We start from the raw sequence: 10,238 nt of genomic DNA, 5'->3' as shown, positions 1-10,238 counted from the left end.
TCATTTAAACCTTCCTACAATTATTTAATTTATTTGTAACCTTATTTACAGTATTTTAACTCTACATATAAAGCCTAGGCTAGTTTTAGGTATATTTCCTGTTTTAAATTGTGTAAATTCCAGTGCTTATGCAGATTGCCGCTTTTATATAAGAATTTTAGCTCCATGATGTTAGATGCCCAAACTGAGTTGTAGTCACATCTGTCAGACACAAAACGATAATTCTCTTTAGAATCTGTTAATAATTTGATCAGATAACTATAAAAAACTTAGTTCCTACATGTAAGCATAGCTTGGTTATTTGTGGCTCTTAAAAGGGTGTTCCAAAAGGCTCCTTAACTTGAGTCATTTGGACAAAAGCATCTGCTAAAGGAATAAATAAAAACGTAAATCACTAAATAATGATATTTAAAATCAGGCCCGGATTGCCCACCATGGGCACTAGGAACTGGACAGCGATCATTTTGATGTATAATGTATATTGCCTGTAGGCCTACATGTACCCAAGTAATAATTTCCGAGTTCTGCATTAGCTAATGAATTGATTTTTCAAAAATTATGATTTTGTGTCAACTTGCAATTCAATTTGCCTCACCTTTGTTGAACTGGTTGCGCATAACCAAGTTTAAGCCACATCTCAGGTGAAGAAATGTTACACTTCGTCGCTATAAAGCGCTTTTGGGGCCTTGCAAGTGCTTTCTTTACGCCATTGTCAATCCCATAATCCACATCAACAGCGTGGTTTCACTTCCAAATAAATTAACTGAAGACACCCGTTCATCTGTTCAAAATGCACGAAATGCACAGGATGAGGTGGAGCTGGCGCGTAAATGGCAGGTGTATAAGTCAGTGAAGAAGCTGCAGCCAGATGTTGCAAAATTACTAACGTGTTTGAAAACTTGTGCAAGTCTCACATTAAATATTCTAACTGTTTGTGTTTGTTTACTAATGTAGAATCAACTATACTTTCATCACGAGCAAACATAAGCACTTTTGATGCCAGCACTCAAAATATTCTAAAGGACAGTATGCAAACAGTATGGATAAATTAGGAGCAGTGAAGTCTTGCGCCACCCTCTGGACCTCTGATGAAAGCCTTTTATAACCTCAGTTATCTTTTCAATTTTATGTTATTGGCTTTGCGTTTTTGGCATTTGTTAAAAGCTTGGTATAATGCTCTGTACAGACCCAGCTGATATAAATAAAGACTTATTGTTTATTTTTATGTCTATTTTATAGAGTACTGCATGGGTGAATGGGCAGCATGGATGAGTTACAGTCCTACCCTGTTTGAACCTATAGCTATTTTATGTTATTCTATTTTTTATAAATTAGGTTTTACAAGAATGTAATGAAAATTAAAAAATAACTATATTTTTTTATAGTATTTAAACTAACATTGTTTCATATAACGATATCACCAGCAGATGGCGGTAGAGTCGTAACCTAGGTACAGAAATCCAAATTAGGCCTTCTCTTTTAAATTGTAAGTGTTTTTCTATTCTTCCATTCTTTTATATTCCTAATGTAAGAGCTCAAACAAAAGTAAGATATTTACCATGCAATTATTTGCCCAAAGATACCATTAAAATAACATTTACAGAGCAAGAAAAACATGATAGATTATATAAATAGATTTACATTAACATGACACGATGAAATAATATATTTATATGAATTGTGGCAAAATACCATAAATGAATGTCCGACTATTATAATAATGTCTAAATTGTTAAATCAACCAACAAAAAAAGCAATCAAAGATAACTAATTGTAGTTAAAATTTCTGCAAATCTCGATTAAAAAAATACCTAATTTTAGGGGAAATGTTCAATCAAATGTGTTAAACATGTGAGTGAGCACAAATCGCTATCTTCTGGTCGTACTCGTAAACATCACCCGCCATTGACCAGTTTCCGTCTTTAATCAATCATTTGATAATTCGTATATTTTTCCATAAAAATAAAAAAACATTAAAAAATAATATGAAACAATATTTATTTCTACCGTATATATAATATATATATAGTGTTAAAAAAGGTCAAATTAACACTCACAGTGTATATATAATCCACACTGTCGAAATGTGGATTATATATACACTGTGAGAGTTAATTTGACCTTTTTTTTAACTGGAGTGTTTAAAAACATGATAACATAATGCTAACAATCGGAGTTATCTCATTGAACCAAACTCTTCATAGGCCTATATATATATATATAGGATTATATACACACTGTGAGTGTTAATTTGACCTTTTTTAACACTATATATATATATATACGGATATTGTTGATTTACAGCACTGAGCTTTGGTATGTCGTCTCACTTTTTCCAACAATATTGCAGCAGCAGCAGAGAAAAATGACCTCCGAGCAAAGTGGAAAAAAGCAATGTTTCCAAATTGACAAATTTGTTGACTGGCATTTTGACAAGGACTGTCAAGTCCATTGTAATGAAAAGGCTCCTTGAGGGAAATCGGAATCAAGACTTTACTGGGAAATTCTGGATGATTTTTCTGGGAAAATGAATAAAGCATTTTTATTAGACTGGATTAAATAATGAAAAAAACTTTTTCTGTTTTTAGTTTCTGTTTCTTGTTTTAGAACAGGATTTTAGATATATTTTAGTTAAAAAACAAATCGCTGTATTTTCATATTTTTAATGCAAACTTAAAATTAAAATCATTACGCGTAAATACCACAGGCTGAGCCAGTATTTTCCAGCGTTTCCAGATGTAGGCGGTGCCTGGAGCGCCTTTAATACGTCATCGAAAAGGCGTGAAAGCGATGAATGGGCGGGGTCTGTTGCTCCTTTACGTCATTCAGGAGGGGGAAAGAGATGTGGTGGGCGTGTTTTCGGTGGCACTGCTGCATCACTGAATGACATGAGGATGTGAAAGAATACAGCGACAGCGAGACGGACGGAGGCTCGTTTTGGGCACATGATTTTCAAGCCATTCACGAGCGGACTGATATTTACGATGAGGATTATCATAAGGACTGACTGAGGAACGGTAAGACACGTCTTTCGGTTTTTCTCGGGGTAAATAATATGCGGATAAGGAGCATCCGTCTGCAAAAAGAGGCAGTAGGAATCACTGCGCAGCCGGGGCAGGTGCACCTGTCTTCTGTACGTGCCCGGACCGCTATAAAGCGCATCTTGCGGGTATACAGTGCGTTTTAATTTAACGGTGGCCGGGTATGAACGAGGACTTGGGTTTGAAAATTAACTGCCGGTTGTATTTGGTGGATATGAGGTGAGGGCGTCTTTCCAGCGCATCATCGACAAATGCTTTGCGAGGATGAAATTGTCTTTGTCTGTAGAGATAATATGACTCTATATCAATATGGGTTGGGACTGTTGCGTAACCGCTGAAAAGAAAAATCCGCTTATGGATGTAAAAAAAGGATGCAATATATTCGATGTTGAAGGTAGATGTTAGTATAATGATGTTGGATTCATTGCCTCTATACGCATATGTCTCATGCCCTGGTTTATGTGTACCATGCAGACAGACCATTATTTACTTTACAAATATTTTGAATATATATACGATTTTGGGTTATGTAAGCTGTAGATACCTGTCAACAGCCCACCTTGTACCCTTACAGACCCCAGAGTTATCAACCAATGGTGAGCTTATAGGCCCACAGTTGGGTTATTCGGCTTTGTATTACTTTATCTTTTATTTGAGGTTAGGCTTAAGTTGATTTAGGTGATATTGTGGCTTTGCTCTGCCTTGAGTAACGCTGTTTGTTGCAGGCCAAAACACCAAAAGAGTTTGTAAGGTATGACTGTGATCTAATACATTGTCAGAATGTATTTTGTCTTTAAAATAGATGCTTAGGTAGATGCATGATGACATTCTTCCTTTTGTAGTCATTATTACTCATCTACCAAACAAACATTATTATTATTTTTTAGTTTTACTGTTCACTGTAGCTCAAAATGAGAACGATTGAATCATCTCTGTTAGTAACAGTTTTTAGTGCCGCTTTTAAGGCCCTGAAAGGGCTTCTTAAAGACTTCTGAATTATAGCTTTGTGTTGAATCACTGATCATCTTTACCTCCATAGTTCTAAAAATGTATGCTAAATGGTTTTAAAGTAATAAACAACCCAAATTAAGACCTGTTCCTCAGACGAAACTGAATAAAAATAGCTGAATATCTTGTTTTGATTCTAACGGCAGAAATTATTGCACATAAATAATGACGGAACTTTCATTTTGTGAGCTGTTTCTTTAAAGGAACAGTTCAAACAAAAATGAAAATTCTGCCTTCATTTACTCAGGTTGTTTCAAATCTGTATACATTTCTTTGTTCTGTTGAACACAAAGAAAGATATTTGGAAGAATGTTAGCAATTTTCAGTTCTGTGACATTATCCACATACCATGCAGGGCTTAAGGTTTGAACTGTATCTTGTATCTGTATCTGTCCCTCTTCTATGCTCTGTGAGTATATGACTAGTTATGTGACTTTTTTATCTATGTTGTCACTATTAATTTTGTTGTGTTGGTGAGCCAAAGACAAATTTCCACTTAGGTGGACAATAAAGTTATACAATACAATACAATATACAATACAATAGTAGAAGTTTTTTTTATATTTTTTTCTGTTAAACATATTTTGAAGAATTTAGGAAAACAAACCGTTTTGGGGCACCTTTGACTAGCATTTAATTTTTCCTACTATGGTAGTCAATGATGTTCCAGAACTGAAAATTGCTAACATTCTTTCAAATATCTTTCTCTGTGTTCATCAGAACAAAGTAATTTATACAGGCATGAACTAACATGAGGGCGAGTAAATGATGACAGAATTTTCATTTTTGGGTGAATTATCCCTTTAAGACTATACCTGTCAGACCAAGAAGTTATTACATATAAATTCAATCCTGACCACTATTACGCATTTGTGTAATCGTTTAAGCATCGGACTGCACCCACATGATCATTCAACCCAGTCTCACGGCTGTTCGTGACATAGACACGAAATTTGGAATCTATTCGTTCGTGTTCATGGACACGAATATCCTTGACACAACCTTTTTTTAATGTCACTCAGCATGTCTTTCTTTTCGTGTCAATCAGCATGACTTTCAATACACAGACTGCATGTGTATTTACATTTATATATTTATAACCTGATACCAAAGAAGTCATACATAGTTTAGGATGTGACTGAAAATCACAGCCACAAAGGCTAATTTAGCCAAAAACGTGAGTTTCACGAGGTGGCAAAGCAATGATAAATGACTCCCCTAACCCCGCCCCCAAACCGCTAGCGTCACAGGGGAAAAGTCAAATCATAACAGAACATACTAATGAGATCGTAGGAAATAGGAATTCACACGAAGGAGCCTCCTTGTAAAATAGGTATGAATTCCCATCAGATTGGGTTGATATATGTATACATATGAAAGATACCGCGTATTAAAATACATTTGATTAAAAGTCGTGCTGGGTGACACGAAAAAAGTTGTGCTGACTGACACGAACATTACAGTTCGTGACAATGTCCCGAATTCCAGTGACACCTTCTTATTTCCCTTTTTTATTTTATGTTATCATCAACCGTTTGTCTAAGTGAAGATGTTCGCAGATAAAATGTCTGTGTGGGGCGTAAATAGGCCAATGTCTTTCATCTCTTTGGATGGTCTTTGAGCCCTCGCTATTCATATTCATTTCAAAACTGAATGAAATGCCATCAGTAATATGTAAGCATGCAAATAGCTTTCCTGTGGCTCAGCGGTTAGAGCATGGCACTAGCAATGCCAAGGTCATGGGTTCGATCGCAGGGGATTGCACATAGTCAGAAACAAAATGTATAATACAATGCAATGTAAGTAGGTTTGGATAAAAGCGTCTGCCAAATGCATAAAAAATGTCATATTAATTTCTAATACTGCATTAAAAATAATAATAATTTTGATTTACAACTTCATCTGACAGCCGTAAATTGTTCTGGGGAGTGGAAGAACTGATGAAGAGACAGACAGAGACAGAGAGATATTGTATTGATCCCTGAGGGGAAATTTAGAAAAGACCAAACAGGTCCCACTGTGATGCGAGAAACGAGACGGCACGTTGCCTCACAAACATGAAACTGCATTCCGCTGCAATGGCAGCGCACAAGCCTCTCTCCTCCGGAGGCAGAAGAGGTTGTGTCATCTTATTAAATGTTTCACCATAGTAGGTGACGTGATTTATTTCTAAAACAGAATAATTTAGAGACAGATGGAATGACCACTGAGGGCCCGTGTGCGGCCGGCAGCGGACCAGGGGACAATGTTTGGCAACTGATCTGTTGCAAGATGGAGTTCTGTCCATGTCAGAAGCACTTTTCTAGCAGAAAGGCTGAGAGGTGCTTGTCTGTCTGGTCATCTCCACATCTTGACATAAAACGATATATGACGATTATTTGCTAAAAGTAATCAGAAACGTAATTTTGAGGCTTTAGGCCCGGTTTCACAGACAAGGCCCGGACTAAAATGTGTGTTTGGGCTGTCTTTACTGAAAACAACTTGCACTGACATATCTGAAAATATATTAGCAATGTTGAAATTGAAAAACACTTATAAAACACGTCTTAATTTACCTATGGCCTAGTCCTTAGCCCTGTATGTGAAACCAGGCCTTCACCTCTGAAATACAGTAGCATGCAAATATTTTCTGATTCTGGGTCAGGGACAGCAAAAAATAACAATAGCCGCATTCGTGTCAGATCATTTCAGGAACGAAGTTCCATATAACCAGTAAAGAGTAGGGCTGTCACGATTATTAAATAATCGTCTCATCGCGATTGTTTGACCTCATCGCGATGATTTCGGATTATCGCACATCTCTATAGAAGACACTAGGGGGAGCTGTAGTGTATCTGCATATTGCATATTTTAGTGTATATATTGTTACTAAAGCATGGTAATACTTGTCAAATGTACCACCACAACACAATCACTTTAAAAAAACTAAAGCATATACAAATTACCTGCAGTACAATTTAATATTATTTAAGTAAATCTCAGTGTGAAAACCAGTCTACCAAAATTTCATTAACACACAAGTAAAATTTTACTGTAGTCTTGCAAGTGAGAAAAAAACAGACTAGAAGCTTTTCTATGACCGATAGCATTTTAATGGTGGCTTCGATTCACACCTGATCAATTTACTTCATTTACAAGTATTTGGTGGTTGTATTATTGACAGGTAAAACCCTAAACCTTAAATATATGATGACCCAATTTTTTCCGATGTATTTCCAAGAAAAAAACATTGCTGAAACAAAAATGTATGAGAATTAAATGTCAAAGCTCAAAAACAGACAATTAATTATCATAATCGCCAAAGCCCTAAAACAGACAATTAATCGCCGTAATCGCAATGATTTATTAGACAATTAATCGTCAATCAAATTTCATAATCGTGACAGCCCTAGTAAAGAGGGCTGCCATTCACAGACTATTGTAAGTTTTTTCTCAGGCCATTTTCCTAGTTGTATTTGCACCGGTATTAGGACCTCTGAAGTAAACCCGCCAACAGTGCAGCGTTTAAAAAACATAAAAAATGGAGGACGTAGTGATCGAAATTGTGTTTTTGTTGTCTATGGGTGGTTTCGTGATAACTGAGGTGACATATAAATTGAGATTGAAAAAGCAAGAAGTTGGGGTAAGAGACAAAATCTATTACAACAATTTAAAGTACTGTAGACAACATCAAGACATTAGCATGCGCTAAACAAAATGCAGCTAAACTTAGCTTTCTGTATATGTATATGTCATGTAACAGTTTAAAACGCTGTTCTGTGATATATGTTCAGCCAGTCAATAGGTTTGCGTTGCTGTTGCTTACTTTTTTCTGGTCTAGACCCTTCAGAGAAGGAGCTAATTTAGTCCCTTTAGAAGGCATTTCTGAAGTAAAATTCTTTCCGGTTTCTGCGGTGCGAACACGACAAGAAGCAAGTACTTAGGAAAAATTGTTCCGGAACTACAAAATCGTACCTCCGTGCAAAAAGCCCAAATGATAAATGCTAATTATTATGATCTTATACCATGGTCTTTTTGAATACTCGATTCTGATTGGCTGGAAGGTGTGCATTAAAACCCTTTAACGCACGGGTAGCTCCAGTAAGTTTGATTACATTTGAAATTGAACTGACAAAATCACTGTAATTTTCACATGTTTGATCTAAAATTTTACTGTAAACATCTATAAAAGATTTAACTTGGCAAATGACCATGGTATAAGCGGGATAATCCACAGCTAGCCGTGCGTTAAAGGATTTAACTCCTCTGCTTCACGTCGGGTGGTTCTTGGCCTCCACGTCGTGCGGTTCTTGGCCTCCATGTCGTGCATTAAAACCCTTTAACGCACGGCTAGCTGTGGATTATTCCTTACTTGTTAGCATAATGGATAATTAGCCTTATCAACTTTTAAAAGGGAGAGAAAGTTTTGTTCCAAAATTTAAGTCATTAAATTTGGGCAATTCATAGTAATACTAATACAAATTAGTGTTTTATTTTATAAACATTTACATTACTTTTGTACTACAAACAAATTTGCAACTGTTTCAATGGTTACCTACCCTGTTGAAACAACCAGCATATGCTGGGTTAGGTATGTTTTGATGCTGGTTTGACCAGTTTAAACCAGCTAAGGACCAGTTTAAACCAGCTGAGGACCAGCTAAGGACCAGCACATAACCATATTAAACCAGCACATGACCAGCTTAAACCAGCACATGACAGACGATGCTGGTTTTTTCAACAGGGTAGGTAGCTCGCTCAAAAATACAGACGCTGTAAAAATTAAGAGACCATTTCAAAATTATTTTCAGTTTTCTGAATTTACTATTTATAGATATATGTTTAGGTCAAATGATCATTTTTGTTTCATCCTGTGAACTACTAGTACTAGGACTATTCCTCCCAAATTACCAATACATTATTCTATTCTAAATTATTTTCAGAAAATGAAAACTGGAGGAACAGTTGAAAATAACAGAAAATATGCTCTGTGTTTTTTCAGACCTCAAAAAAACTGCCAAGAAAACAAGTTCCTATTTAGTTATTTAAGAAAAGTTCAAAAAATGATTTTCTTTAAGTGATAACCTTTTTATCACAGTTTCTCATGCTGTCAGTCTTTCACATTGCTGTTGGATGATTTTATGTCACTCCTGAGGTTTGATTTTGTTGAAATTCAATGACAACAATAGAAATACTGGTTAAATATGGAACGCTCTCTTTCCGCGGCAATAAATTATGAAAGCACAATCATTTGTAGTCAATACAACATTTCGTGTGCTCTAAGTTCTCTACAGCAATTCAGTAGCTAGCTTTTTTTTAATGAAACTCAAGTCATTATTTGCTGAAAATCTTCCTCTATGCAGTATTTCTTAAATCACATTTGTGCCTATGCATATGCAAATCTTGCACGACCGTTTTTATTTTGAGTGAAATACAAATTGCTGCAAACAAGACGTAATTCTAGAAAGCAAAACAACCTCCACATTTCCTAAGTGCTTTATTTAGACTGGTTTATATTTAGAGTGTTCAAATGAAAGTGGTTTAAATATACCAATTTGAGAACAGTTGTAGATAGTCTCCATTTAACTTGTGGACAACTTGACTGTTTTTGTGCCATTCTGTGGTTGCGTAAAGATTGCAAGACTGTCCCAGTGTTACTTAAAATGGGCTCAAAAGAGAAGCAAAGGAAGCTCATCTCATGGAGGGCAAAAGCTGCTTGTTTTTCCTATAGCATTCCATCTGCCTCCCACCTAATTCTCCAGAAGTTTTAGTCCCCGAGAAGAGATGAAATGAGTCAAGTGGCCCACAGCAATCAGAGCTCAATCACCGCATGGCTTCGTTGAAGTGCCACCCGCTCCCTCCGCGGCCCCACAGGTGGGAAAGCAATGTTAAGTGGTCTGTCCACAGGCGGGGAGAGGTCACCCAGAGGCCCCTCTGGGTGAATTAGCCACCTTGTAAAATAGTTACTAATTCCTGATCAGGTTGGTAAAGAACTACATTCAAGATGGATTTACATTTGTTTTCTTTTCTCGTTTTTTTAGCGGCTGTAAATGTGGCATACCAACATGATCCCTGCACTCATGTTATGATAGATTAACTGCTGGCTCCTGTGTGATAAATGGTCGTACTCGAGTATTTGTTCATTTAAATTCATGTGTGAAAAGGTCAAACAAATGTTCACATTGTTTATATAAATACGCTTGAATGAAT

General features: G+C 36.3%; 1 protein-coding gene across 1 annotated transcript in view; it reads left to right on the top strand.

The window, feature by feature from the left end:
• Nucleotides 1-2,845: 2,845 nt before the first annotated feature.
• otud7a (OTU deubiquitinase 7A) overlaps nucleotides 2,846-10,238 on the top strand; it is an 81,104-nt gene continuing 73,711 nt past the window's right edge. The window contains exon 1 of the mRNA XM_057329258.1: nucleotides 2,846-3,017. The gene's annotated coding sequence lies outside the window, so the exon portion shown is untranslated. The remainder of the gene's footprint in view (nucleotides 3,018-10,238) is intronic.

Source organism: Triplophysa rosa, linkage group LG3 (genome assembly GCF_024868665.1).
Source record: "Triplophysa rosa linkage group LG3, Trosa_1v2, whole genome shotgun sequence".
Lineage (NCBI taxonomy): Eukaryota > Metazoa > Chordata > Actinopteri > Cypriniformes > Nemacheilidae > Triplophysa > Triplophysa rosa.
The sequence above is the reverse complement of the archived record's forward strand: the minus strand, read 5'-3'. Positions and strand labels throughout refer to the sequence as shown.